The sequence below is a fragment of the Sinohyriopsis cumingii genome, chromosome 10, assembly GCF_028554795.1.
Source record: "Sinohyriopsis cumingii isolate HCF-2022 chromosome 10, ASM2855479v2, whole genome shotgun sequence".
NCBI lineage: Eukaryota > Metazoa > Mollusca > Bivalvia > Unionida > Unionidae > Sinohyriopsis > Sinohyriopsis cumingii.
In genome coordinates, this window is record NC_142970.1 from 8,939,874 (window position 1) to 8,966,647 (window position 26,774).

The 26,774-nt window shown below is 34.6% G+C and overlaps 1 protein-coding gene across 4 annotated transcripts in view; it reads right to left on the reverse strand.

Moving 5' to 3' along the window:
* LOC149789581 (uncharacterized) overlaps nt 1-6,827 on the reverse strand; it is a 74,348-nt gene extending 67,521 nt beyond the window's left edge. For all 4 annotated transcript variants that reach the window (XM_089971603.1, XM_089971605.1, XM_089971601.1 and 1 more), the window contains exons 1-2: nt 6,641-6,827; nt 2,942-3,832 (exon numbers count right to left, since the gene is read on the reverse strand). The gene's annotated coding sequence lies outside the window, so the exon portion shown is untranslated. The remainder of the gene's footprint in view (nt 1-2,941; nt 3,833-6,640) is intronic.
* Between the last annotated feature and the right edge of the window lie 19,947 nt (nt 6,828-26,774).

Sequence of the window (26,774 nt, forward strand, 5' to 3'; positions counted from 1 at the left end):
TCGAGGGCTTCACTCAAGCGTCTTTGCAGACCTAAGGAGTCAGAGGGTTTCATTCACGAGTCATGACAGTGTAAATATATCAACAAATGTGACGCACAACCAATGTAATGATGTACATTTATTACGTCATACGCAATAGGTAATTGCTGAAAAATATTTACCCAGAATTTTTAATAACTTGTAATGGCGTCAAGTAAATTTGCATTTCCTTGTAGAAGTGTCCTTGAAATGCCCTAGAAGAAATGCAAATGTGATCATATTTTTTTCCATGGAGACCATAGACTAGGTCAAAACCTAGGTCTTTAAACGTCACCGTGTCTTTGCTACAGATGCAGGATTTAACATTAAAGTAGTATGAAATGTCTTTCATCACCACCATGTCTTTGCTACAGATGCAGGACTTAACATTAAAGTAGTATGAAATGTCTTTCAACACCACCATCTCTTTGCTACAGATGCAGAATTTAACATTAAAGTAGTATGAAATGTCTTTCAACACCACCTTGTCTTTGCTACAGATGCAGGATTTAACATTAAAGTAGTATGAAATGTCTTTCAACACCACCTTGTCTTTGCTACAGATGCAGGATTTAGCATTAAGTCTCCTTTATTCTTTGTTCTGTTCCTTATAATGTGTCACTAAATATAATTCACTGATTCTGTCTAAATATACTTAGTATATGATATTTCAGTTTTTATTTCTTATACTATTCTTTCATTTTTATCCTAAGTACGTTTGTGGTAGAATTTACATATTTAAATAATTTACAATTTCTCAGACATTTGAAACACTAGAAATCATCTAAACAAATGAGGAACAAAATTATAAAAGATGAAGGCAAGTGTATATATGCAAGCAAATGTAACGATAATACTTTAAGAATTATACTGCGTTCCTTTCAGTGGCGTCGCTAGGAGGGTGCGGGGGGTGCGGACAGTACCGGGTGACACCATCTCAGAGGGGTGACACCAAAATGAAAAATTGCAAATTTTACAGAGCACACACTGCTCGGTCTAGTCGGATTTCATAAGCGGATGACCGATCATAGTTAAATACATGACTAGCAGGCACAGCAGTGGCGTCGCAAGGGCGTGCGGGGGGTGCGGACTGCACCGGGTGACACCATCAGAGAGAGTGACACCAAAATGACATTACTAAGGATTCTGTATGGTCTCTTACGGAAGGAGGACCATGGGGGTGACACCATGAGCTACCGCACTGGGTGACACCAACCCGAGTGACGCCACTGGTTCCTCCGGATATTCACGTGGTATTTTAACCCCGCAAAAAGAATGAGAGGAAAAAAAAACAGTTGGTCTTTTACAGTAAATTTCAAGAGAACCTTATCTATATTTAAATGGTCGATTTCCAGACACATATTTCAGTTACATTGCTAGAGTTACATTTTACATATATAATTACAGGTATATATTCATCTCCTGTAAAAAGTCCTAACAAAAGGCTAATACAAATAAGATAAATGTTATATTCAACTAGTACATTCTACATGCCAAAGGGTCAATTATTTCCTAGCTTGTTTTCGTTTTCTTTTTGGAAATTTCTTCTTCCCGTAATAACAATGATCTAACTACCTCAAAACGTTTTCTATCTGACTGTGCGTGTGCATATCCAGAGAAAGAGATATATGTTAACCACATGAGCTATTATCGATTCGTCCTTCAAAGTGTGTGTGTGTGTGTGTGTGTGTGTGTGTGTGTGTGTGTGTGTGCTCGTGCGTGTGTGTTCGTGTGGGTGTGGGTGTGTGTGTAGAGAAAGAGATATATTCCACACACGAGCTATTATCGATTCGTCCTTCAAAGTGTGATTTTGTGTGTGTGTGTGTGTGTGTGTGTGGAGAAAGAGCTATATATTCCCCACATGAGCTATTATCGATTTGTCCTTCAATGTGCGTGCGTGCGTGCGTGTGTGTGGGGGGGTGTGGGGGGTGTGAAAATGGAAGAGAAGAATAACCAACCGGTAGTTGTCTTGGATCAACCAAGATTTTTTCGTTCAGTCATTTTGCTACACTAGGACACTCATAACCTGCATGAGTGGACTGAACTTTAAAATTAAAAAGGCTTACAGTATCAACTTGAATGTATGCCTGTGCCTGTCTCGTACATAAAACGAGTTGACTGGTGTGTTGCATTGTCCCTTGAGACTTATAACAATTTTTAATCAACTTGGTCATTCATTTTATCAAAGATATCATATAGCATGATATTAAGATGTGACCTATAACGGTTGGTACAAAGAGAAAAATTTAATTCTCAATGATTTCTTTCTGAATCGTGCTATTTTAAATTATGCCTTGTTTAATATGTTAGCAAGTGTTACCGTATCATCCTTCATACGACATTTGTAATATGCGGAATGATGAATTTGCTCTTTTAACGCCATTTTTCAGCACATGATAGGCCATACATGGCGACCAGTATATTTGGTGGAGGAACAACGGGAAAAACCTCGGGAAAAATTGACGCATATCACATACCCAAACTGGCCTCGTCAAGACTCGAACCCACGTGGACAAACATTAGACTTGAATGATCTGTAAAGGCCAGTGCCTTATACGTTTCGGCCGCCCATGACGCCTAGCATTTTTATTACTGTTACCTGTCAAGTATTTTTTCAAATTTAAATTTTCAATGTTTTCGTGTACTTACCCAAGATGGTGAGAACAAAAAAAAAACCACTGATACCATTCCAATAAATGTTTAATATTGTTTTATGGTTAGCGTGCATAGTGCATATTGTTGCTGTCTGTACAAAATTTATTTCCAACTATGCCACCTCATTTTTGTACCATACGTTAGCCACTATTGACCTGTGATTTGACATGGAATTAATCGTCAAAAAATATTTTAGTTAAATTAGTGCATCGACATAGCTACACACAAAAGGTCAATCCCGTTCCGATTACAATTGACACAGTCTTACCTTATTCATAAAGACAAGCTTGACTTTTCTTTGCCACCTCTGTAACATTTCCCATAAAGAGTTCGACTCGTCTTCCGTCTTTATCGTGTCTTCATTTCAAATCGTACCTTGCATGTGTTGTGTCGTACTCCTTTACAACTTGCCAAATGTTGCACATTGGATGTGAATAAGAGTAATTATATCTCGCTTCAGGTCATTAAACATCCTTTAACTAATCTGAAATGCGTATTCAATAGAAGTTTCTCTTCGCATTACGGCTGTGTACTATATCCATCAGAGACTATTGGCACGGCTACCGTGTATCTACTGTAGCAAAGATACCTGCAGTGCGACCTGTGCTCTATATTTATTTTACCTGCAAATTGACACACATGATGATAATGTTGCATCGTATTGCGAAAATACCTTGCCAACAGAGCTATTTCGCCGAACTTAAGCCATCCTATCTTCCTGCTCATACAGTAAGTGTAATATCACATCAAAGGATAGTCTGAATGTGTCAAGATCATAACGGTCTATATTATGCGTTAAACATGCTTCCTTGTATGTCCATGAATGGCCTAACTTTAGAATTCAAGGCGCGTACAGAACCGCCTTCGTCTACCAATTATACTACATACATTACTGACTTGATCTATCAATCATATCGCATACAATACCGACTTGACCTAACAACTATAACAAAAACAAGGTTCAGAAAAACACACAAAACGGTTGACTCAGTACATATAACCATCTAGAGAAACCTGCCGACAAATCCGGCGTACTTCAGTGAAGTGTATTGCAGTCACATAGAGCAGTTCACTTGACCAATACTGTATGACTCCCTTATGAAGTTGGATAGTGGAGTACACAACTCCAATAGATCCGCTTACTTCAATCGCTGTCAAGCTGAAAAAGGAAATTGTGTCATATGATAAGTAAAAAATATACACAAAATAAGACCAAAAGAAATGAGCAGAAATAAAACTTCAAATTTGACAAAATGTTGTAATACGGAATTTCTATTCATGTTTTATGAAGGATAAAGGAACAACTAAATAATTCCGATGGGCGTCTGTCTTGTAATACAGCCAAGTGCAAATATAATTATGGTAATGAGTATTTATAGTAATAAGAAGAAGAAAGTGAATATGTACCTAAAATATGCAAACTGTCCCAAGATATTTGCTATAGGGACCTTGTATTTGTATTCACAGAAGTTTGCTTTAAAGGAGGACTGTTGCAAAGAATATTATGGTAAAGGTGAGAAATATTATCAAATCCGCAGTCGGGGTCAAATTTGGGCATACATTAGTAGCTAATCTGAAATGCACCATGTTGGATAGCCTTTTTTGTTCTTTCACTGGTGTGTTTTCATAATAATCATGTTACCTTATACATCGATCACATTAAATTCGTTGATTTCATGTCTAATATCAGTCTTTAAAAAAAAATCCTAATTTAAAACATGATGGTAATAATGCGTTACAATCACGATAACGGGTGATGCTGGACTGGCTGTCATGGAAGCAACGGAAAGCCTATATTCTCTATAAGCACATCGATTCGTTCATTTTCCTTAAATCTACATGGTGTTTGCTGTAGATATGTGCATCGGCGATACAATAAAATAACAAATACACTGAGAAGGGTTGAACGATGCATCTTGACAAGGTGCACGAAAGGCGGATAGGACAAAATACTCCAAATTATCATCGAGTAAGTAGGTCATCAATAAGATTACTTCCTGTCCTGGATCTAATATTTTGTTGATCGGCCAGTGTCTTCATAATTGTAGAAATTACACAATAACATAACATTACATTACATAACTTTGGTGGCAGTAATTAATAGTTTTAATAAATGCTATTAAATACAATTTATATGCATTTTTTATATTTGACATTTTTGACATAAAAATGGCAGTTCAGGTCATAGATTTGAGAAAGAGATTTAATGTCAAGGAAATGTGATCATGGTAACGTAATTTCGTTTTGCCTAAGCAGGGACAAACGTCCGTATGGATTCTTCTTGATTTGTGCCGCATTGTTTGAGTGTTCACAAGAAATCCAATGGTTTTTGGATTTCCTATCTTCTAGTTTGAGCAAATCCAGTCCTTTATGGCCGGGAAAAAAGAAATATTCCGTCACAGGAATTTCTTTCCACTTTATTGGTTTGCCAGTCATTTCTATGGAGATTCGTTCTAATATTTAGGTTCTGCCAACAATTTACTGTTTAAATTGGGGCCCCGAGTGGCCGAGTGTTCTAAAGAGCTCACAGTTATGGATCACTGCCATCTCACCTCTGTCTGCATGGGTTCGAGTCTCGGGCTCGGGCAATGTGGGTACGTGAGAAAGCTTGCAAGTAGCTTCTCGTGGGCAGGTGGTTCTTTCTGGGGGTTTCACGGGATCTTCCTCCGCCATTTATACTGGCCTGTCTTGTGCTGAAAATGGCGTTAAACCCTACAACAACAAATGTTTAAGTGCCAAAAATAAATACTTCTTTTATTCGCTACAAAAATTTTAATGTTTATATTTTGAACTAAAAAGGACATAATTTCATTTTGGTTATTTCATTTTTGGTACCTTGAAGATCATGACCGAGTGCAATAAGTTCTTAAATGGTGTATGAAACTATACATGACATCATCAAACGTATATTCTCTCACAAAACGTAATTACATTTCCATCAGAGAAACAGCTGAGTAACAATTAATGCCTAATAATACTTGTAATTAAAGAAATAGACAAACACACTCGACTACAGACTGCAACGTGAAAATGTATGAACTAGAATGTTATATTGTTACACAGAAGGGTCTCTATACCGAGCGAATCAACCATTTGCGCGAGCGCGGCTAGAATGTATATACTTTTCCCCTATTTCCAAGGACCTAAATACAACAGTAGTTGTCAAATTAAAGGTTCTTATATTACAGCAATTGTTCTATAATCACCTAATGACCACACATCACGAAACTCTAATAATTTCAGACTTTAATTGTTTATTCTTGTTTCACATTTGTATGATTCAACAATAAGCCTTACTATGCAGAATATCAATACCTCACGCCACGCCATGGAATGCACGACCCAAACACCCAATACACTTATGTATTCCTCTCTCAAAGTACCAAGCGCGTTATCCTAAGAAAAGAATCGAGATAATTCCCTATGTTAATAAATTACGAACTCGTAAATACTTTGGATAATGACGTCTGCTCTTGGACAATGACTAATCGAGTTGAGAAATATCTTCCCAACAACCACTGCCCATAACCAAGATCTAATCAGTAAACAAAAGCTATAAACAGAAACATAAATACAAACAGCACATACCCTAAATTTATTACAATATGTAATAGTGAACATCGAATTTAAAAAAAAGGATTTGAGTGAAAATGCATTACTTTATGACATATTTTAAGCGATCTCTAGCGTATTTTAGAGACATATAATACAAAGTCTTCTCGGGTCACATAATGTTACACACGATATCTATTAATATCAGAGGGCCCAGGTGGCCAACTTGTCTAAGGCGCTATATCAGGTTCCATCAAGAAGCATTATGGCACATTCGCGTTGTTTACCAGGTGGTTGAGTAATTCGAGTCGGATCCAGTCGTTACTTAATGGTAAATCAAGATGATAAGAAGAATAATAATTGTTAAACTGTCATACTAAATAACTTTCCCACAAACAAAAAAAAAAATGATTACCTTTTGGTGCTCCTTTTCGAAGCCGATTCTCGTTTCTGACCAGCTGGAATGTAACTCTAGCATCTGTATTTACAAAGTGAGACAGGTACCATCCGCTATAAGCGCCAAAGAATGTTAGCGTGAAATGAAATAATGTTTCTGATAGGTTGCTGCAGGCATTAAACATTTCTCACCAGAAAGATTTTAAAAGAACAAGGATCGGAAATTTGCTTGACACTCCTACCAGAAGTGTGAAATAAGTTGTATAAAATGGTACTTCCGGATCACTTCAAATCCTTCTGCACACAACAGCAATCCTCTTCAAGAGACGACTGCTTAAGGTATCTCTAGTTTACTCTGTGATATAAAATCGTATATGTAAGATGCTGAAGTGTTTGGATACTGTCTATAGAAAAAGTTAGCGATGGTAAAATTTCATTTATGGAAGCGACACCTAGACCATATGGCATCCCTTTTTAAATATATTTTCAATTTAGACCTTACACAATCCACTGATGATCTACTACTTTACATTAAACAGTTGTTGTTTTGTTGTTTTTTTTTTTTGGGGGGGGGGGGTGACCGACTCATTCGACAACTGGATTACTACAAGTTTGTTAACAATGACCGTGTCGTAATCTTGTCATAGCTCTTCATAACTGAAGTCCATAACCACGTTGCCCCGAAAACCCTTGAGATAATTCGGTTCAGACTGGCCTCAAAAGCCTAAAAGGAAATAATGGTTATGACAAGCTCACCAAACAGCCGACAAAAGCAAAATGTAAAGTAATTGATGGCAAATGTTACTTTCATGAGATTCTTTTACTGCTGGAAAAAGAATCAACACTAGAGTTAAGACTTAAAGGTCTAAAATCTCATACTATATGGTAATTATACTGCATCAAATAAATTATTCCATACCATTTGGTAACAAAACTACAGCGAATAAACTATTCCATTTCATTTGGTAACAACACAGCAACACATAAATTATTCCACTACATTTGATAAAACATTATAGCAAATAAATTATTCAATTCGATTTGGTAAGATTATTACAGCAAATAAATTATTCCAAATCAGTTGTTAGCAATACTACAGCAAATAAATGATTCCATACCGTTTGGTAACAACACTATAGCAAAATAAATTATTCCATACTGTGTGATAACACTACAGCAAATAAATGATGCCATACTGTTTGGTGGCAACACTACAGCAAATAAAGTATTCCAGATCAGTTAGTAACAATACTACAGCAAATAGTGATTCCATGCCGTTTGTTAACAGCACTACAACATAAAAACTATTCCTTGTTATATGGTAACAAAGGCAACAGCAAATAAACTATTCCATAATATTACCTATCATTCATATTAGCTAAAACCTTCTATACTTTCTATTCAAAAAGAGAACAGAGGAAAATCAACATTTCACGTTTTCAGATTATTCGGCAAAATCTTCGTTAACATGCGGAGATAATACATTTTATTAAAATTTCATTCTTGAAAGTAATGAATAAATACGACAAAGCAACGGTTGTAACCATGGCAATGTGCTAAAGTGAATGGACCTATTACTACTTCAAACAGATTATCCTTGTTTTGGCCCCATCGAAATATATACACGTGGATGTTCTTTGTACCATCATGAAAACTGCAAATAAAATGCAAGTTATTTTGAGAAATCCAAATCTGTACGTGTAATAGCGTTATGCAGCATTAATAACAAGCGTGTTTTACCAGTTCCAGGGATATTGAAATTCTCAAATTATGCTAAAATGCTGCTGGAGTGTTCTTAATATGTCCAGTTTAAATTACTTGCATTAATCAAGTATACCTTTAAGAAGAATACAGACTGGTTTCTCAGAACAAAGCCTGATGGTTGAATGTTTTCAGGTCTGAGTAGTTGATATGTGTCTATATCTTATGTTCTTGATTGCTGCGTGATGTATATATAATAAGCAAAACATTTCTTACCCAAGACTCTTTGTACGCAAGAAATTTCGAAACCAGTACATGTCCCCAATGCATTTTCATTAAAATATTTCCAACGAAATAGTCTGAGACATTCTCCAAGATATTCCTTCCTCAGACTTTCTGTGCATAGACGTTTTTTAACCTAGTTTTGAACAAAAGAATAATTTTTTTCTTAATAAAAACACTTCAGTAGTCCTGAAGGTGTCGGTGATGAAGACCTTCATGATTATAAGTTCTGTCTTTTTAATTTAATTTTATCTGCCTCTTTTAATTTGTCTTTAAAAAAAGATAAGCAATGCACACGTTTTCACTAGACAAATAATTGGCGTGTTCAAGGCAATAACATTTAACAAAAGTGATGAAATGCCTTTGATAAAAGAGATTGAAGGATAGAAGAAATAAGTTAAATAACTCGGAATGTTTAACTGTATCGTTGGTGAAACATTGAACATAGGTATTTGCCTAATTCTTTGAGATTTTATTAATAATCAGGAACTTCTGTAACGAAAGCTTTTGTAAATGATACAGAAGAACAATTTCAGTATTTTCATATGCATCATTTTGCTTTTAAAATGTATTATATTTGGACGCTATCAATATAACTAAGATAAGATAAAGTAGGGTAAAGATTAAATGACAAAAGCCACTACAGTTTATAATTCCATTTGAAGTCATGTAATCATCATTCGGTCCATTTGAAGTCATGTACTCATCATTTAGTTTGTTTGAATTCACGTAATCATTACTCGGTCCATTTGAAGTCATGTACTCATCATTTAGTTTGTTTGAATTCACGTAATCATTACTCGGTCCATTTGAAGTCATGTACTCATCATTTAGTTTGTTTGAATTCACGTAATCATTACTCGGTCCATTTGAAGTCATGTACTCATCATTTAGTTCGTTTGAATTCACGTAATCATCATTCGGTCCATTTGAAGTCATGTAATCGTCATTTAGTTCGTTTTAATTCACGTAATCATTACTCGGTCCATTTTGAAGTCATGTACTCATCATTTAGTTTGTTTGAATTCACGTAATCATTACTCGGTCCATTTGAAGTCATGTACTCATCATTTAGTTTGTTTGAATTCACGTAATCATTACTCGGTCCATTTGAAGTCATGTACTCATCATTTAGTTCGTTTGAATTCACGTAATCATCATTCGGTCCATTTGAAGTCATGTACTCATCATTTAGTTTGTTTGAATTCACGTAATCATTACTCGGTCCATTTGAAGTCATGTAATCATCATTTAGTTCGTTTGAATTCACGTAATCATTATTCGGTCCATTTGAAGTCATGTAATCATCATTTAGTTCGTTTTAATTCACGTAATCATCATTCGGTCCATTTGAATTCAGGTAATCATCATTCGGTCCATTTGAATTCAGGTAATCATCATTCTGTCCATTTGAATTCACGTAATCATCATTCGGTCCATTTGAATTCACGTAATCATCATTCGGTCCATTTGAATTCACGTAATCATCATTCGGTCCATTTGAATTCAGGTAATCATCATTCGGTCCATTTGAATTCAGGTAATCATCATTCGGTCCATTTGAATTCAGGTAATCATCATTGAGACCATTGTACAGTTTGTCTAGATGATCTGTTGTAAGAAATGTACCTACTAAATGATGCTACAACAAAGTGCAAATCACGTCATGTCACAATAATTCGACAAGTTTCCAGCTATAGCATTGATAACACTTTCTCCATATAGGACTCACGGTACTAATTCCACTCCAATGGTAAACATATGGAAACACTATCATATTCAAAATTCAATAACTTAAAATTTATGGGTGCTGATAATAACACCTATAATTTTTCGTGCACATCTAACCTTGGTGCAAGCTTATGTGTGGAGAACACCATATGACCCGCGGCAATTTGTTTACATACATGTGCATGAAACACGTGTTATTGATTCTGCACCAAATGAATCAGGTGCTACTTTCAGTATTGAGTACTCCTGAGTCAAGCCTGTAAAAATGCTAAAGTTGCATCAGTAGAAATTTGTCAATATTTTTTTTACATTACATATAGGATAAGCTCTCAAAAGATATTTTTCCTAAAATTTTAATTTTCATTATTAACCAATTATGGACCACCAAACCTGTAAATACTCTATTATTTCTTCACCCATTTCTAGACTGGTTCACAGTTCTTCCGTATAATTAGTACCGTGTGTCCTATAGTTTTCTTTACTGTTAATATCATTGTAAGTTCCGTTGGAATCGATCGGTTTAATTCATTTTTGTAATCTTCCTCTGAAGAGATAGGGCTATTTCCATTTTCGTCCGCGATAAAGCTAATTAGCTTTCGAGCTGTGCTTTTTTCTCATTCATCAATGATACTCTTATAAATAAATAACCTACAGAAAAATGATGTTAAAACTGGTGAAATGAAATAAACTGAAAAAATCTTTACGCTGATGATGGATATATTTAATGTATTTCTCCTTCCTACTGCATTGCATGCCCATCTTGATATCATTATCACTGTATAATCATCTATATATCAGTATGACTCTCTGTGTGTGTGTGTGTGTGTGTGTGTGTGTGTATATATATATATATATATATATATATATATATATATATATATATATATATATATATATATATATATACAGTGATACTGATATAGAGAAGATTATACAGTGATAATGATATATATCAGTATAACTGTATAACCTTATTGATACCAGTATCACTGTATAACCAGTTTGATATCAGTATCACATTATAATCATCTTGGTATCAGAGTTACTGTATAACAATCCAGATACCAGTCAATGTATAATCATCTTGATTTCTGTATTACTGTATAACCATTTGATATCAGAATCACGGTAAAACCGTCTTGATATCAGAGCCATGGTATAACATCTTGGTATTAGCATCACTGACTAACCATCTTTATATAAGTACTGGTGCTCTATTTATCGGTGTTATTTAATGAAATCTCTGAATCTGCGTATTTTCTGAAACATTCCAGAATATCATTGTTTTATGTTTAAAATCTAAATTTTAACATGTTTATTATCATGTATGTTACTTTGTACCACAATTTCCTTTTACCACACTGACATTACTTACAAACTTGTCAGAGGACACCCGAGTGCGAGTAGTCTAAGCGCTCACCGTTAGGGATCACTGAAATCTCACCTCTACGTGGGTTCGAGTCTCGAATTGGCTAATGTGGTTATGCGAGAAAGCTTGCTAGTAGCTTCTCATGGGCTGGTGGTTCTTTCCGGGTTTTTTCCCACCATTTATACTGCCCGCCATGTATAGCCTATCTTGTGCTGAAATATGGCGTTTAACCCTACAACAACAACAAACTTGTCAATAAATGCACATTATTTCTTGTTCCCGAGATAGTTGCTGTTGTAGTACGTTTCTGTTTTGTATGTTTGTTAAACACAGTATTTCCTGTTACCGACAAGGTTGTTTTATTTATATGACTCATCATTATGTCACCTCATTCAATAATTTTAAACTCACTATTGTGCCATTATTTATGATGTTTAAAAGAAACTTCGTACGCTTTAGTTAATTTTCTCATAGTCAGTGACCCAGTGATATTTAATTTATTTACGATGATGAAATAATATGATTCATAAATGGTATTACATCTATACATGATATGTGTTACGATTGCATGTTCTCACTCATGCGACAGAAAAGTCTATCTGTTTTACTAAATTTACTTTTCTTATTTCAATCTGGTTGTTTCAGTCAGGTCGTCACAGACGTGGTTTTAATTTAAGTGCAAAAGACTGGGTGAGTAAAATAAGGAAATTCCAGTCGCGGGGTTTCTTTTTTGTCTTCCTCCTCAGCAAAGTTTCGTGGGGAGACAAATAATGTAACCCTTTGACTGGGATTTCCTTGTCACGGTGCAAATCCAAACATAGATTCTCTTAGTCTTAAACTAAGTAACATAAAAGAGAGAAAACTAACAAGTTTAGTAAAACTCAAGAGGTAATTTATTTCCCTGGATCACAAAGTGAAAATCTGAAAAGAACTTACAGTATTGTGACTTAAATCATAATAGTCTTAAAGATTCTATCAAAAGCCCAATATAATAGAGTTCCAAATGAATTCCATGGTGTTCCTGATAAATTCCAATATCGAGCATGATGATGTGCCACAACATTCTTGACATATCACGATGATATAATCCATATAATCCAATAGGTATTAATGAGCACTTTGTAATTCTAGTGAATAATTTAAATAAATAAATATTCTCAACAAAAAAAACTGAACAAAATAATAAAACCGATTTTACTTCTGATGGTAAGGTAGGGAAGGAGCAGTTATAATATAACCAACTTTAATATAAAAACCGAAAGCACAATTTAATAACCTGGATGATAGTCAGTTTCCTATCATTTCCTGAATATTCCAAGTTGTAAGCAAGGTCAGATCTCTTACTAAACAAAATAGTAACGAACGTGTAAAACAGCAGGTACACCAGGTGCTTACAAGGGGTGTCAAATGTCCTGAATTTAAACTCAAGTAAACATGTTTACCTCCAGAAATAATCATCGGAATATTTAATCGATTATCATAGAGAACCATTAGCTATGTATTATGTTGTTTACAAAATCAATGTCACGAGTCAGAGAGACCATTCACTCGATTACTGACCAAGGGCAGTCACATACTGTAGATATAAGTAACAAATAATCGTGGATGAACTATCATGATGACTCTTGTATTTGTGAATTTGTGAGACGTCTTTACTTTGTAACGTTCTTGACCATGCGTCCCTACTGCGTCAGTCACTAGTAGTTCTGTTTGTGTTATTTTTTGGGTGGGCTTTTTGTTATTTTCTTGTTCTTTTGTTTGGGTTTTGTGAATTTGTTTGTTGTTTTGGTGTTGTTGTTTTGTTGGGTTTTTTGTTTTGGTTAGATGTTTGTTTGTTGGGGGAGCTATTGTTTGTGTGGTTGGTGATCTCTTTTCTTTTTAATTTTCCAAAATGATGCCAAACTGAAGCCATTTCTATGTTCCTGAACAATATTATATTCCAATTTTGTTTTGTAACCTTTAAAAGATGTCATAATCTCCTTCCAATTTGATGTTAGTTTTTTGGTCCTTCTCCGCTGGCAGTAGTTTTATCCGTTGTACCTTTTGGGCTACGACTTTTTTCAACACACATTGGACCTAAACGTCTTTCACAAGGTTCCCCTCAACTCAGTCTTCCACGCTAGTTTTGTTATATTTATTTATCTAGTTATTTCAGGGATGCATCTGGATGAATTAAAGACATCAATTAGAGCTGTTCTATAATTTTATTTCCATTTCAAGCAATTTTGCTTTTGTTTCATTTCTAATACCAACTGCGTATCTCAACTGAATCTTATCAGAAACTTTCAATGCTGTGAATGCGTTACTCCTGTTTAGTTTGTATTCTGGTACGTTGTTTTTCTTGCTTTGCACCTACATTTTCTTGCCTTCACGCTTCACCTCACCGAGCTTTGGACTGGTTCGGCATGATTAATTCCAACAAACGTACAGAACTAATTTAGAACACTTGTATTTCTCGGCTTTCAAACACTGATTGATCTCAGAATGAGTAGGCAGTTAATTTCATTTTATTCTGACCTAGACCCTGAACCCGTGAATAAACAGTATGTTATTGCGTTTATCTTTGTCCGTCCTTGGCTGATCCTCTGCCTTTCAATTTAGTACCCGTGTTGATAGCATTAGCACTATCACTGTCACCAATATGTATAGTATGTACCCTTGAAATACCTTTCTCATCACTATATCCCCTAGTTTATTGTACTGTGTTGTAAGTTACCTTCCTCAAAACACAATGCTGTGTAATATGAATATGTATGGTTCTGGAAATATCGACCATACCTAGGTATTCATGGACCCACTGCAAATTTAAAAGAAAATGTAATTAACTCCTCCAATTGTTGGGTATCCAGATAATATTCGTTGATTGGCTTCTCAAAGTGTTGAGTATCCAGGTAATGTTCATTGACTGACATCTCAAAGTGTTGGGTATCCAGGTAATGTTCATTGATTGGCTTCTCAAAGTGTTGAGTATCCAGGTAATGTTCATTGATCGGCTTCTCAAAGTGTTGAGTATCCAGGTAATGTTCATTGATTGGCTTCTCAAAGTGTTGAGTATCCAGGTAAGGTTCATTGATTGGCTTCTCAAAGTGTTGAGTATCCAGGTAATGTTCATTGATTGGATTAACTATATCACTTACTTTCTTGTACAGGAATCATAGAACTACAGTTAAATCACAGGAATGATATGCCCTTTGTTTTTTATGGAAAATGTATACTGTGTTTGTGATAAGTACGTCAGTAATCATCTCTTACATATCCCAGCAGTGAATGACCAGGTAAATAACTTATAAGTGTTCTCACCTGTAATAAATGTCGCTACATCCTTGTCTTTTGACTTTGATCTTATTCAACTTTCCTTTTTCCAGAATATTTCACGTAGTCTTTTGCACTTTTTAAGAAGTTTGATAACATTCCATATATGGTAAGTATGGTGAGTTTTGAAGGTCAGTACTACACGTCAAATGCATAATGTACTGTGTGGTATATTTCAATGTAAATATTAAAAAATTCACTACATAAATCACTTTAAAAAAATCAATTATTGTGCATTTGAAATTCCCACATAATTACTTAACAAATCACTTTCCATGCCATTGTACAATAATCGAATGTCACATTATGTATCAACCTATCTGAACAAATCACGTTCCAGGCCATTGTACAATAAGCGAATGTCACATTATGTATCAACCTATCTGAACAAATCACGTTCCAGGCCAATGTCACATTATGTATCAACCTATCTGAACAAATCACGTTAAAGGCCATTGTACAATAAGCGAATGTCACATTATGTATCAACCTATATGTTACCTACACAAATTTAAAGATATGAAACTTCTTCTGTTGAAAATATGGGTAACCATCTCTACGCTATTATCCTGAAAATGATGATAAAGCCGTATTCAAATTTGTTTACAATTTCTTCACCATGAAAATTTTTAAGTAATGGACCACTCTGAGATAGTATGTTATCTTTTTTACAAATGGTCTGGGAACATTTTTCCTTGTTATAGAGTCTGTAATGCAAATATTATGATAATCGACTTCTTTATTTGCAAGATATTTCTTTAAAAATAATACGAAATTACACACCCTCATAAAAGTGTATGAATCAGTATATTTGTTTTATTTGTTTAATTGATCTTGGTTATTGTCGACTTTATCTCCTTTTTTGTATTTACTTAAGTCTGTCTGCATAATTAATCACTTCTATATTAACCAACGATTTTATTCGTTCAATCCTTTGTCCTTTCTTCTCATAATATTGCAAGCTTTCATAAGAACTTCAAACAACGCTATACGAAGTAGGTATTAATTGCGTATTAGAAGTGAACAAATGAATAAATATGTATGCGGATAAATTTACTGTACAGCTTGAAGATCGCATTAACTTTAAAACTCAAATCTACACTGGCTTTAAAATTAATTTAATTTATAGTGGATAAAGTCAGATTTAAATCAGTTACCCAGAAGAAGAACTGTATGTTTTAGAACCAACAATGGGAATAATAAACGTTGACACAAAAACTTAAAATCCATACATTTCAAACTCCATTGTAAAGTATTCAAAATAAAAGTACTCGTTATTAGTTGATATCACTAAAGAAAATTTATCAAACGTAAAGCATCTTCTGAGTGGTCATTTTTATTTCGGTTAAAATTATCAGCAAAAACAATATCTAAAAATAGTTACTGTGATCCAGAACCAGATGAAAGCACTGTGGCATTAAATGAATGATGCATGAAAAGTAAACGGCTCCTCAAATACTGTTTTGCCTCTAGTAGACCTCAGGCAAACAGAAAATGCACTTGTGCCTCCGATAAACGGTCAGTAATGACGTATCGAAAATACATCTCTTCTTCCAAACGACAGAATCATAGTACAAATAAAGAAATGTTAAGAAGCGTAGAAAGTTCAAGTTTTTGACAGATATTTTTTTAGAATGTGACAGATGGGGAAAAATTAGAAATTAGTATAAGTATTGCCTTATTTTGCTATTGTTTTGTTTTATTTAAATTAGGTTTGTTTGGAGTTTTTTCACTGTACTTAACCGAATTTGTATGTGTGATAAAATTCAAATAAGAGAAACTACATTTGATATATATATTTGGCCCTTTGAATATCTGATCCTTAATCTCGTCAGTTAACACAATTTCGTTACATACAACTGCTTGCAAAGATGATTATGTTTGAAATGCATATTGATATAGTCATTTTAAACACGTTGAATGGATTATAATATCCTCTTCTAAACAATATTTAACCAAATAGTTTTATTTATCTTGCCAGGCCCCTCTATTTAAAAAAATACACACACTCCCGCGTCTTACTATTTTGTTTCCAAAACTTGTAACTCCGTTCAATTTGTTTTGAAGCGGAAAAATTCAAAATCATGTTAAGAGCTGTTTGGTCTATTTCAAGTTTGACATGGATACAATTATACAACACAGAAAATTTCCTGATTCAAACTTCTCTTAGAGAAATGCTATATAAAATTTATACGTAAATGATTAACACTGAACATTTTTATTTCTTTCGTATCTTTGTTCTCAGAAAGTCTTGCGACGATGGCACCCGGGCAATAGAATTGTCCTTTTCTAATTTTCAGATACGTAAGGCTGTGCCGTCAACGTCTGCTTAATTTCTGTTTCAGCAATTACACTAATACGATTTCTTATTCTCGCAATACAAAATTATGTTGTGCTACCTAATGCATGACTGCCTTCAAACCCTCCCTCAATTTCATAATTATCTCTAAAAAGATGTAATGATGATATCCGGATTTAACTAATTCATTTACGAAATATACGTTCTCTTTAATGGGACATATAGTTCACAAATTAGCTTAATTTTCTCACATATTAACAATCATAACTTAATATGGATCAGAGTCTTTGCAAAAAGCCTACTACTCGTACTAGATGGGGAAGTAATTCAACATGTAATACCAATCGGTAAGTATAAGAGTTATGTCCCTTTAAGAAGTTCGTGACAGTATTACGAGGCAGTTATTAGGGTGATATATGATAGTATGCATTGTTCCTTCATTATTACAATGTATCTGACAAAACAAAAAAACTCTTTCTTCAGCTCCTAGAATATATAACAACCATTTCCTTTGTTTAAGAAAAGATATATTTCCAAAAGATGTCTCAAATTATTATTATTATTATTATTATTATTATTATTATTATTATATTGCTTTGTTTTATTTGTTTCTTTTTTTTAGTCACAGTCACAGGGGAAAATGTTTGAACTGATGCTGGATATGTAATTTTAACAAAAGAGGAAACCCTAGATCTGTGTGTGTCTTTGTATCTGTGTGTATCTGTTTCTGTGTATCTGTGTGTGAGTATAGTTGTGTGTGACTGACACAAAAAGCTAATATAAACGTCCATCAGATACTTTAAGCAGACAAAATTCCTGCATGTTATGAAATTATGCTATGCTCAGTGCTAGCATGTGTTGAATTGCTGCGTGTTATGACACTGTGTTATACTCATTGCTAGGCATCTGTTACATCCCTGCATGTTATGAAACTGTTTGTGATATAGACAGTGATAGGCATGTGTGGAATTCCTGCGTGTTATGAAACTGTTTGTGTAATGATCATCGCTAGGCAAATGTTTATTTTGTGCCATTTATTAAATGGTCTGTGTTATACTCAGTGCTAGACATATGTTAAATTCATGCATGTTATGAAATTGTCTGTGTTATACTCAGTGCTAGGCATATGTTAAATTCATGCATGTTATGAAATTGTCTGTGTTATTCTCAGTGCTAGGCATATGTTAAATTCATGTATGTTATGAAATTGTCTGTGTTATACTCAGTGCTAGGCATATGTATGTAAATTCCTGCAAGTTATAAAATTGTCTTGTTATACACATTGCTAGACAGGTATTGAATTCCTGCAAGTTGTGAGACTGTTTGTCTAATGCTCAGTGAAAAGCATGTGTTAAATTTCTTAGAGTTATTAAATTGTCTGAGTTATGCTCAGTGCAATGCATGTGCTGGTAAAGAAACATAGGCCCCACTTCAATCCCAAAATTTGCCCCAAACAATCCAATTGAAAATCGACCAATGGCTTTGAAATATAATCTTTTCACCAGAATACAAAATATCCATTTTAAATTTCACTTGTCTCCCTCAATATACGAATTTATTTAATTCTTCTAACAAGGACATTCAAAATAAAATTTAAAAAATTAAATGAAAGATAAAAAAGCTATATCCAAAACGGTTAACAAAATGTGTAAATCGGTCCAGAAAAGCATGCATATCAACGGCATATTAAATGTAGCGAGTCACTGGCGTGTTCAGTGGCGTAAGCTAAGAAAGTTTAGACTAGTCTTGTTACTTACAAAATTCTCTGAAATTTTGCAATGCGATTTAATGTATTATGGACCGACCGAACTGCAGTAGCTCAATCGATAGCGCGTGGGACTCGTAATCTATATGTCGCAGGGTTCAATACCCGCACAGGCAAACCCAGATCAGCTGCTACGGTGTATCTTTTTTTATAAAGATATTTAGGTCTCATTTCCTACACAAAATATCGTCAAGAATGTGTTAAAAACGTTTCTGTAACCTTCGCAATAAAGGTATCGTTAGCTAAGCATAGAACTGTGACATACTATCCTGAATGTTTGGCAAAGGATATCCTAGTACTAATATTAGTACCCTCACTCCTACCTCTTGGACAGGGTACTAACATGAACATATACGTGTCAATGGAGCAAGCCGGGTATGATTCACACCCGGCGCTCTTTTAGCATAATATCAACAATTTTAACATATTCCTTGCATATAATCCAATAAATTGAGTAGTCCTCTTATTTAATAACGGAAGTATCGAAAATCAGTGTAGAAATAGTTGCAAAATCTCGTTTACCATTTTATCCGATATTTTCGTTTAGATCCTCCGCAATATTAGTTCAAATAATGATTACTTTCGTTTGTTTGTGTGCCATATCAGGACAGTAAGACCTTATTTGGAAACGTAAACAAATCGTAGTAAAAAATTTGCGCGGTTTGAGTCAGAAATTCTGCGCATTAAAAAGTAAATACGGTTTGTCGGCAACTTTGAAATTCCGCCAAGAAGCCATTATTGGCCACTTGATTGATAATAACATAGCGTAGAATATCCAAATATGGTCTGGCAAGCCTTACGTAGAAAAGGGGTCACGGCGAGAGTCTCACGTTATCTGTCATGGCGGACACGGTGAGGTTAGTGTAGGGGGCGCTCACCAATTATTATGTACTTTTGAGAGAGACTGACGTATGTAAGGTGAAGTTGTTTGCATTTAAAACAGGTACAATGGAGAGAATATTGGCTTACCTCTATACTACATTAATGTAATGTAGATGGTATTTCTTTGGATATTGTACTTTTGGAAATTGTACATGACCTAAGCATACTGCTAACTAAAATGTCTGCTCCCTTGTGCTAAAAAATCAGCCTGAATTAGTCTAAAGTATACTATCCATAGCAGCTATTAAAATAGGGAAAATGAATTTTACCAAACTAGACAATACCAGCTTCTGAAAGCGCAATGAATGAATTACGAAATATATAAAATGTTTTTAAAAAAAGTTATCGGCTCTTTTTTATACAATTTATCTCTGCAGTTCAGGAAGTGAAAATGACCAAGTGGAGCATGCACTGTTTTGAAAGGTAAACATCTGGAGTAAGGCCAAGATGTATACTCTATAACCCATATTACACCCATCAATCATACACCAAAATAAAGGCAATTAAAGGTTCTTTGAATTATACCTAAGATATACAAGGTCTTTTTTAAATAGCCAGTATAACCAGTGAGGAAAGTAGGGGAAATTCTTTTTCTTTAAAATTCTAACCTATCGAAAAAAGGAAACTGTAGAGCGCCACCGTAACCATGCCAATTTATGTTATCGTGTAAGGGCACGACTTTTGCGAAAAATCTATTTGTCCATTGACACATGACATAGAAAAATGTGCTTGTTTATAGGTGTAATTTTCGAATTAGACTTCAACATCCAACAGTACAGAAATTCACATGGTGTATCAATTTATTTACATTCACGTGTATGGATGAACTGAACTCTTTATCTGTCATAAAGAAAGGTATTTAACTTTCACTGTTTGATGTTTATAGTTTCAACTAATCTCAGGAGTATTTGGTAACTGTGATATGTCTAACACCCTCTAGATACTCAATGCAAACACATCTGGATAAGGGATTTATGCTCGAAAGAGCTGAACTGCCGGTTGCACGTATGTTTGAAGGCTATGAAAGGGAAATACAAACTCGAGATATTATCAAAGTGCCCCATTGCAGGTCAAGGTCAAGAACGCATTTTATATGTAGAGACCATACCTCGTCTCAAATACGTTCTCCACTGCTCCCACCCAACCCCGGACTTGGAACAAAACACGGATGCGGTTTTGTATTTATTGCAAACCACGTCATTATATAGAATCTAAAAGACGGAACATGGATCCGGACCGGAAAATTTGCTGAAGATGTAACATAAGAATTAATGACAATAGTAGAAATATTCGAATGCAGCCATATTTGACTTTAATGCACATATTGACCGACTGATGAGTTTTATACTTTATGCAAATCCTTAACTCATAGATAAACGTTATTGCCAGGGAAAATGTGTACATTTTTAGCTGGAATTCATGTTGGGTTTGTAATGTGTGAAACTACTCGAGTTATTTTTATTGAACGTATACACTTATCCAGCAGTACCAATTTAACTATTCCTTACTCAAATAATGTACCTCTATTCATGGTAACAGCACATCTTCGATAACCTAGGTTCCTATATGATAATGTTATCTTGACCTTAGCGTATCGTGCATATATTTCTTTGCTTCGGGTCTCTGTATTTCATAGAATGCGGCGGCAAGCCACTGAATGGACTAATAAATAGCAATTTTCCAGTGCCGGTCCGTGTTGCACAAATACCTTTCACTCAAATAGACATGTAATGGCTTCCCATTGGTACGTATGCATACTTTCGATGTCAAACTTACAAAGTATCCTGTTTATGTCAATTGGCTCCACAATTTTCGACCCATGTACAATGCACCACGCTATTGGTTAGTTGGCATTACATACTAAGGGAGGCAAATCATGACATCCAATAGATGTCGCTAGGACAAAGCACCAATATATCCGTTCAATCCGCCAAGCACACAAATATAGGGCTGTCACATCGGAACCTTGGCTAGCTAAGATAGGCAACAGCCATGCATGGGTCAAAAGTCCAGATAAAATAACCAAATCGGACAATATCTACTTGCGACCTCTAATTCATTTGTTTTCGAATCAAATATAAAATGTCAATTATGCTTCACGAATCTATGAAATTTCGCGCGTGTGTGTGTATGTGTGTATATATACACACCAAACAGAGCTATCATGCAATGTACTCGTATTTGTAAAAATTTATGTTAGTATTATCAAGATGAGATTTAATTACTAGGTTGACACGTGGGTGTGTCTGCTACGCACGGTTGCCTATACCACCAACTCTGTCACATCATTTTGTTTGATGATGTGTGCATGGTCGAAATAGTATAATGGTCAGGGGAGATTACTGCCGCTGTCACGAGAGGTAAATATAAAGATTACGCCGAGTTGAGAGATCTTGCGAGAAGTAATTGAATCACAGTGGGTTTTGAAAAGGCCGTTTCTAAGAATGTACTGGAGATCTATATTCCCGACATGTATTTAACAAACGTTTAGGATGAGCATAACGTTGCCTTCACGGCATCAACTAACGGTTGTAAACCTTCGAAAGATGATATTTAATTACACCTTACTGAAACTTGGTCCAGCTTACGGAAGATTATCAAAAACTTGGCTGAAAAAGTATCGTCAGGGTTGGCAGATCTGCTGAGATATCTTATAGAGAGAGAGTGCAGTATTGCAAATAAACATAGAGGACTAGAGCACGCTCTTGTATGAGGGGTTGATCTCAACAATGATGGATGGTTTTGTCAAACATCGTGTCTTACCTTTCTCGGAGTTATTTTCAGAGTTCGTGGCTTGCCAAGAAAAGAAAAGAAAACACTTTGAGTTGACGCCATTGCCGCTGACAGATTAATTTATGTTTCATGCACTCTGATCGCAAAAGCTGGTCACTTTGACCACTATATGCCGTATTGGTTCTTGTTAAAGATTACATTTTAGGTTCATTTCTCAAGCGCTGTTTATACTGGAATCAAGAAACCTAATCAAGTTATGCATCTCAGTCATTTTGGTCACAAAAAGCGGGTTACTATGACCCATATTTTACACTTTACTGACTTGGGTTACATTTGTATTATTTTAAGTTCTTTTCTCGGGCACTCTTCATTCTGGAACCATGAAACTGGATGACGACATATATCTCATAAGAGATACACCGTTAAGGCATGAAGGTCACTGTGATCTATAGTGTTTTAGTGACTTTGTAAAATTTGTGGCATTTAGCTATTGACCACGTGACCTTTTGACTGCTCATAATCGTATTCTACATTTATCATGAAACTTGATGAGTTGATGCATTTTATTGATCTAGACTCCAGAAACATGTCTAGATGAGTTGTTGCATTTTATTATTCTCTATACTCCAGAAACATGTCTAGATGAGTTGTTGCATTTTATTGTTCTATATACTCCAGAAACATGTCTAGATGAGTTGTTGCATTTTATTGTTCTGTACTCCAGAAACATGTCTAGATGAGTTGATGAATTTTATTGCTCTCTATACTCCAGAAGCATATCTAGATGAGTTAATGCATTTTATTGCTCTCTATACTCCAGAAACATGTCTAGATGAGTTGATGCATTTTATTGCTCTATACTCCAGAAACATGTCTAGATGAGTTGATGCATTTTATTGTTCTATACTCCAGGAACATGTTTAGATCAGTTGATGCATTTTATTGCTCTCTATGCTTCAGAAACATGTCTAGATGAGTTGATGCATTTTATTGTTCTATATACTCTAGCAACATGTCTAGATGAGTTGATACATTGTATTGCTCTCTATACTCCAGAAACATGTCTAGATGAGTTGGTGCCTTTTATTGATCTATACTCCAGAAACGTGACTGTGACATATGTTTCATTCTTCAAAGTTTTTGATTAAATATTATGTGTTAGGTTCCTTTCTTTGATACTGCTCATTGTAGAGTCATGAAATTGAAAACTGGAGGCGTTTTGTTTAGTACTTCAACCTTACAATAAAAGCCACTATGACCTTTATTTAAGGCTTTGCGGCTAAGTATTTGTATTTATCTGAACATCACACTTGGACAAAGGTTAACGAACAGAGAAATGTTTTCTTCCATTTATCTGTTTTTCCGCCCTTTAACTCGTAAATTTCCAAGCATCCATTTTTTTTAAAATTAGATTTGAACCAAGTTTTTTTCGTGAAGATTCATTTCGTTAGCTTGGAGGAATTTAATTGGGATAACACTATGGCATATTTTTTAAGAGTTATAGCCCCTGATGGTCTGAGCGTAGACTTTGCTAGTACACAACAGTGTGCATACTTTAACATTTAAAATCCGATTTTAACTAAACCGTGTCTGGAGCTTGATGTGTCTGTCAGAATAAAACATGTTTTCATAACTATTATTTTCACATGATTCAATTTATAATACTACACGTAAATAAATTAGCGAGATCAATTATCGCTTCATCTGAGTGAATTCTTTATTTTCATTCTTCCCACATTCAGTTAAAAGTACTATTCAGCATGTGATTCACGTCACAGTTAGTTCTCTTTAGTGTACAGCCTGTGAAAGAGAATCGTATTTAAAGTAGAGCAGTAATAAGTTTCACCAGCGTTAACAATTAATTAAATTTACTTATGGTTGTTTACTCTTTGTGCTATCGAGTATGTTGCGGTCATTTCTTATGCCGACTTGTTCTTGTTTTTATATAAATTGTGACAGCAGCCTAAAACAATTTACAAAACAAACTTATAACGAGAGTCATTTCATTAGAACCTAGGGTGGTGATTGTAACATAACAGACAGATCCCCATTTTAACTCGAACAACGTTCTCACCATGATTGTAGCATGGATATAATAACATCGGCCCTGCATGTATCAATTAATAAATGCCAGTTTTGTGCAGTATGGTACGGAAATTTATTATTAGTACCAATGGACCAAAATGCCAGTTTATGCAGTCTGGTACCGACACTAAATTAATAGTATCAATGGACCAAAATGACAATTTTTGCAGTCTGGTACGGAAAGCTATTAATAGTACCAATGGACCAAAATGCCAGTTTGTGCAGTCTGATACGGAAACTTATTAAGACTAATTGCAAGGTAAATTAATTCCAACGACTGATAAATTCATCATGCCTATACTGCTGTTCAGTGTATCATCGTTATTGAATCTCAAAACGTATTTTTTATGTACATTTAATTTCTTGGTTTGTTCGCTAGTTTTAAAAAAAGTAAAAATTATTGCATTACATGCTATTGTAATGTAACATGGTATGTTGGACTTGACCCAGTCCAAAGCTGAGTTCATTTCTGCTTGACCTGATTTACATTTTTTTTTTATATTTCACTTTATATAAACAACTAATAATAACATCATTATACTATATGTGTATGAATTTAATATCAGGATGTTTATTCAGGTACACAAGTAGGAGAAATTACGTTTATTTGGGTCGAGTTTTTGGAATCTCCTAAGTGAACTTTACAGTTTATTGTGTTGCAAGTAAACAAGGCTCATTTGGTCATTCTAGAAGGCTATTTTCCATAGGTAATGCTTTTTGTTTTAGAAAATGCTAATCATCACCTCAGATCAAGTAGAGAACTATATCTATATTGTAACTGTGAGGATCTTATATCATAATATCTAGCACTTTCAAGTTGTATTATATTGTGACCATTATGGGGTAAACTTTATTTTCTTCAAATTATTGAATTCGAGTGATTATTTTCCCTGGAAATACAAAGGTGCTCTGATAAAATTCTTGGATTAAGACATTCATTTGAACTTATACTGAATTCATATCTGAAATTATATTTCTGTGATTTAACAAAAGACTGTTGATACATCAACACTTTAATAGGTACCACAGACACGTCATTAACTTCATTTTTGATATATTGTCTGGACATTTACTGAATTTTATTCAGGACTTTAAATTTACTAGGACTTGTGTCTGTAATTCTTGGATGATTTTGGGATTTAATTCGCAATACCGTAAGTTGTTGGTTTTTTCTTCTCATTTTCACTTTTTATTCTATGGAAATGAATTATTTGTTCAATTTTACAAAGCTTGTCGTTTTTCACTCTTTTCTATTACTTACTTTAATAGCATAGACTTGTAACATTATCGAAAATGTTTGATACAGAGCAGTGTAAGTGTCTACATGTTTTAGTATGAGTTTAGATTTTCGAAAACACTGTAACGTATTTAAGTGTACCTTCTGCGGATATATCGTTTACTCCAAGTGATTGTATTGTGACTACGATTACTAATGAAGATGAAACCAGCATTCTTCTTCCAGAATAGGGTGGCATTAATTAAACTTTGGTTGATTTCCTGTCGTCTTCGCAAAAATGTTGACTGTAGTACTGCTTTCGCCTCCTTCTCCATCGTTACAATTGGTAGATGATTTCAGAAAGAGACGGAAAGAAGAACTGGATAATTTGTTTTGCAACGATAGAACGAAGCAGAATAATTTGTTATTCGCCAACAGCAAAAATAGGAGAAAAAAGAGAAAGAAAAAAAAAGAACAAGCACTGAAGAGGACAACATTAAATTGTGAAGGACAGAAGGAAAGGGGTGAAAACATATCGCTGTGAGGCATTTTGGTGGATTTGTATATTATTTAATATTATATGTTTATATGTTGTCGTCCCATCTCTATAAAACGTCGAGCTGTTCTTCCCTTAAACATTTTAATATTACGCTTTCCCTTGGCGCAGTAAAAAAAACAACTTTCTCTTTATAATATCATTCCCATGTTAAACTTATTTTTATGTATAACTATATCATGTGAAAAACATGTGTCGATTATATATTATTACTTTAAGATA